General features: G+C 44.6%; 1 protein-coding gene across 1 annotated transcript in view; it reads right to left on the reverse strand.

Moving 5' to 3' along the window:
• Positions 1 to 4,831, reverse strand: part of DLGAP2 (discs, large (Drosophila) homolog-associated protein 2) — a 231,379-nt gene extending 226,548 nt beyond the window's left edge. The window contains exon 1 of the mRNA XM_011968600.1: positions 4,774 to 4,831. The gene's annotated coding sequence lies outside the window, so the exon portion shown is untranslated. The remainder of the gene's footprint in view (positions 1 to 4,773) is intronic.
• Between the last annotated feature and the right edge of the window lie 442 nt (positions 4,832 to 5,273).

Consider the following 5,273-nt stretch of genomic DNA (forward strand, 5'->3'; position numbering starts at 1 on the left):
CAGGTTTTTGTTTTATGAAAGAACACACAAAAGTAAACAAACATCCCAAAGGGAATTCCTGTGAGACAAGATATGTATCATCACTAGAATGAGACGCTGGTACACTTAAATGCTGGGGCGATGATTAAAGCTATGCTGAGGTCCCATTATATAAAACGTGTTCACAATCTGTGTGCCTGCCAGGCGGAAAGCTCTAAGTATTATTTCAATATTCAGGTATTTCAAAATCACACAGTGTGTACATTTTCTCAGTGTTATGCTGCATATATAATATGTGCTTAATATTCTTTGATGATTTAATCTGCCTATTGTTTTCATTTCATCTTGCATTCATTTATCAATGCAAAATTTGGGTCAATATAACAATCTTCATAGATGCAAATAAATTACCAACTCTTTACAACTGATTTAAATATAACATTCAGGAAAATGAAAAAAAATGCCATTCTTAGAAGTAACATCTATAATGAGCCAATGTTACAAACGTTACTAAAAGGGCAATTTAATTCTAGTGTGTCTGAAGGTCTTCCCTAGAAACCTCTCTTCTGGAAAAAGTGGGATTTTTCTTTTTCATTGTATTCATTTTGAATGTGCCACATTAATCTATTTTATTGGTGACTTTAATTTTATAGAAAACTTCCTTATCCTCCTATATTTCACAGCCATTTTCCCCATCATAAAATTACTTTTCATACATTACACTCTATGAACTTCAGAGAACGCACGTGCTCTTAAGAGGTAATGGGTAATAACACAGGCGTGGACGGCTTTATTAATTCATCTGGCACTAATGGTATCTTAAGCTCTTCAGCCAATGCCATTCAGCTTTCCTTGGAGCTTTTGGAGACTGAGGGCAGTTGGAAAAAAAAAGATTGATGCTTTGAAATAGGACCAGAAGCAAATGTCACTTCATTGCTTTATGACTTTAACCTATACTGTGCTATAAAATGTCCCCCCGCATTTTGGAAATGATGGTTACTCATTTACTGTAATAGCATCAAGATCATTATGAAGTGTTTTTAATTTTAATTTGACCCAGTAGAATTATAGATCTGTAAATTTGTGACTTGGAAGATCCCTTAAAATCATCATTTAACTCTCTCAGTTTAAAGATGAGGAGATTGGAACACTCAATTCGGAAAAATAAATGACTAAAATGATGCTATTTGCTCCCAATATTATTAGGATAGCGTTAGGAACCTAACTCAGATATCCTTCCCACCTTCCTTCCTTCCTTCTTCCTTTCTTCTTGTGTTTTTTGCTTTTACTCTTAATTATCCTTTCATATGTTTTATATCAGGATTCTCAATCCTAGGGGTACATTAGAATGATAAAGGAATAATCCAGGAATCCCACTTCTGGGTATTTATCTGAAGGAAATAAAATCGACGTGTGGAAGGGGAATCTGCTCTCCCGTGTTCATTGAGGTGCTGTTCACCGCAGCCAACACACAGAACCAGCCTCAAGCCCATCAGCAGAGGCACAGATAAAGAAAACGTGGAATACCTACTCGGTCTTGAAAACTGAGAAATCCTGGCATTTGCAACAACATAGATGAGCCTGGAGGACATCATGCTAAGTGGAACAAGCCCGGCCCAGAAAGACAGAGGCCATGTGACCTCACTTACACGCGGAATCTGAAAGCAGAGAACTCAGAAGCAGAGGGTGGTCACCAGAGGGAGGGCCGGGGGAACCGGGAGGGTGTTGGCAGAAGGCTGCAGCATCTCAGTTAGACGAGAGGCGTAAGTGAGGAGGTCTAGGTACCACACGGTAAATGGTTTGTATGCTTGAAAATTGCTAAGAGATGAGATCCTAAGTGTTCTCACAAGCACAGGATGATGATAAGGATGTGAGGTGGCGAAATGTTAATTAGATGTTAATTAGCTTTGTCAACTCATCTTACAGCATATACCTGTATCAAGACATCACGTTGTACACCGTAAATATACACAATCTGTATCTGTGAATATAACTTAATGAAGCTAGAAAAAATATTTTTAAAGTAAAACAAGAAGCGTTTCTTCCATTTAAAAGAAAAGCATCAGGTAAAGAACTTTTAAAGATGACAGTAGCCAAGTCCTTCCTCAGACAAATACATCAGATGGAGCCTGGGTACCGGTATGTTTTTAAACTTTCTCCAGGGTGATCGACTGACATAGAACTAGGGTCAAGACCTAATATTTCTGTGAACAGGCGAAACAGACTCACTGGAACCAGTGCGTCCACCTTCCTCACCAGGTGCACTTTTGCACAAATCTTCGACTCCAGGTCACCGCGCGTCTGCACCGGCTGTTTCAGCTCCCTGGGCTCACCAGACGGCTACAGCGGCTCCTCCCTCTCCCTCCACCCACGCGCGCCCCAAGAGGGGAAAGCCAGGCGCGTGTTTGAGGGTCCTCTCAGCCAATCATCACCAAATCCTCTCATTTCCTTCTTTCCAAAGCCTCTAACATCTGACCCTTCTCATTCTTACAACCGCCAACCCTCACCCCATGGCAAGGCCATAGAGGCAGCTCGCAAGGCACACCCCGTCCCTAAGCAGTGTGGCGGTTCCTCAAAAGGAGGAAGCATCGGTTCACCACGGGATCCACCAATTCCACTTCCGGACGTTTACCCAAACGAACCGAAAGCAGCAACATGGAGAGAGAGCTGCACGCCGTGTTCACAGCAGCGCCATTCACAACAGTCGAGGAGAAGTGACCCGGGATCTGTCCACAGAGGAACGGAAACCAGTGTGGTCCATCCACACAGTGCAGTGTGGCTCAGCCTCCAAAAGAAAGGGCATCTGACACATTGACATGTGCAGTAACAAGAAGACATTATGCCGTGTGAAATGAGTCGGTCACTAAATGACAAATCCCGTGTGGTTCCACTTCTAGGATGGCCAGATTCAGATTCAGAGTCAGATTCAGAGTCAGAAAGCAGGATGGGGGTGCCGGGGCTGGGGAGGGGAATGGGAGTGAGTGTTTCACGGGGACAGAGTTTTACTTGCGGAAGAGGAAAAAGTTCTAGAGACGGAGGTGCTGACGGCTATACAGCAACGTGAACGCATTTAATGCTGCTGAACTTACTTACAAAGCACTAAGATGAAGAAATGCTTTCTGTTTCTACAATCCTGCCTGCACCAAGCCACCCGTGTGACATTCTGCCTCCTTTGCCCCCCAGCCTCTCCCTTGATTCTCACTTTGTGTGCCTGTGGAATAAACAAGCTCTCAACCTGGGAGTCCAGGGTCAGAATCCGGGCAAAGCTGGCCTCCCCAGAGTGACTCCTGCACTCTTGTTTCAGTTCTGTGCCCCTTGCTGCAGCCTCCAGGTTCTTCTCACTGTGCCTGTGCCCAAGCAGAACCACCCCAAGTACCTCCTGCAGCCCCAGAGGAGGCCCCTGGGGCACGTGGGGGCCACTGCTATGGAGAAGAACTGGCATAGACACAACTAGGGCATTAACATTGTCCAGAGACAGTGCAAAAGGCAGCTGAGCTACCTCCAAAGCCTCAAGAAAACAAATGTCAAATGAGTCACATGCATTTGGAAGCCTCCCTAGGCAGACTGAGTAGTGAAGATTCATCGCGATGGATTATTACCAGAGTGAGGTTTGAAAAACAGATGCCTAATTATTCCAACACAATAGCCATTGCTGCTTCCTAATGAGAAGTTGAAACACTTTCACTCGTCTATTTCCAAGTGAAGAAAGGCTGTGTAGAACGTCAGTTAGCAACAAATTTAGGACCCAGTTGCAGTGGATAATGGACTGTCATCCTTTAGAACTCTACCCATTTCCATCATCTTACATTGAAAACATTTTTTGGCTGTAGTTTTCTTTAACAGAAATCACAGCTTTATGTAAAGTGGACTCCTTCAATTTTCAGCATTATTCTTTAGGCAAATCAAACCAGCAACAGATGCATTGGCTAAAAGTCCGAATTACGTTTTTAAAAATGCACATTTAAATATGAATTGAACTTGTGATCCATGACCCAGCCCTGAGTGCTGTCACCGCAGACAGCCATCAGTGGGTTGAGGAAGAGGCCAACAATCTTTTAGGTTAGAGAATAACCACAGACAGAGCCACTGATGGGGCTTCCGTCTTCAGCTGTGGTTTGTCGTTGATTGTATTCAACCGTTTGATGTCAAATGTATTCAACATTTCACATCTTTAACACAAGCATTTGGCCGCCTTCTTGTAAGCATAGCTCCATGTCAAAAGACTGATGGCAAATATGGCGGCACCAGCTTTACTGTGCCAGTGGCAGCTCAGAAATGAAATTTCCACGTGATTTTAACCAGCACCGGGGAAAGTATGTCGTGGCAGCCTCTCCCAGGGTCCCTGGAAGGAAGAGCACAGTCATACTCAGCATCCAGACCCCAGTGTGTGGGGCCGGCTGGAGAGATGAGCTGCTTCCTGCCAAGGAAGGGCTATGTGAAAAACGCAAATATGGGAGCTCCCTGCTTCCTGAGGTTGCTTTGAATACGTTTAGTCACAGAGGAGCAAGGGAAGGAAGGGTCCTTCACCTCTGGAGACATGCATTGTTTATGTGAACGACTGCCTGAGTTCCTGAGGGCCAGGAACAGCTCTTCCTCACCCAGCACTTCTGTAATGTTTAAAAACTATTATTTTTGGAAAAAAGTATCCCAATGTACTTAGTTCTTTTTAGCTCCCTTTCTAAAGACAAACATGCTAACGTGTGTTTGTGGGAAGGTCCCGATGGTGGGAGCTGCCCGGAGCGTGCCCGGTTCTGTCCAGGCCCTGCCACAGTAGGGCTGACGAATGTACTCTACCTAGATCCTCTTCTGTCGGCCCTGGGAAGCTGATGCCCGGCTGGACCAGGTCTCCACCTTCTTCCTCTGCAAAGACAGAAACAAAGTCACTCTTTAATGCGTTTCTGGTATAGACTGCAGTCACTCCCAGCACATCTTCAAAAGCCTCCACACTCAACACAGTTCAAACATGACGGACACCTTCGTATTTCTTCAAACGTCACTGCTCAGAGCCCAGCATTTTGTGCCAATAACCTCAGGAACAACCACTGTTTTCTGTAGGGAAGCATTGTGACCACAGATGCACGTATTTCTCCTACCTAGACACAGACGTAGGCAGTGAATCCCAATGATTCTCAGCTTTAACTCTGGCCTAACTTCAAATTTATTAGGCCTTATTTGCATTGGAACAGACCTCAGTAAAATCAGCCCACTCTGATTGTCCCTGGTTCCTTGCAGCTGGGTGAGTCCCGTGAGGGCCCCGCGTCGTCCATGATAAAGACTTTCCTTCCTGTCTAGAA

The sequence above is a fragment of the Mandrillus leucophaeus genome, unplaced genomic scaffold (genome assembly GCF_000951045.1).
Source record: "Mandrillus leucophaeus isolate KB7577 unplaced genomic scaffold, Mleu.le_1.0 Scaffold85, whole genome shotgun sequence".
Classification (NCBI taxonomy): domain Eukaryota; kingdom Metazoa; phylum Chordata; class Mammalia; order Primates; family Cercopithecidae; genus Mandrillus; species Mandrillus leucophaeus.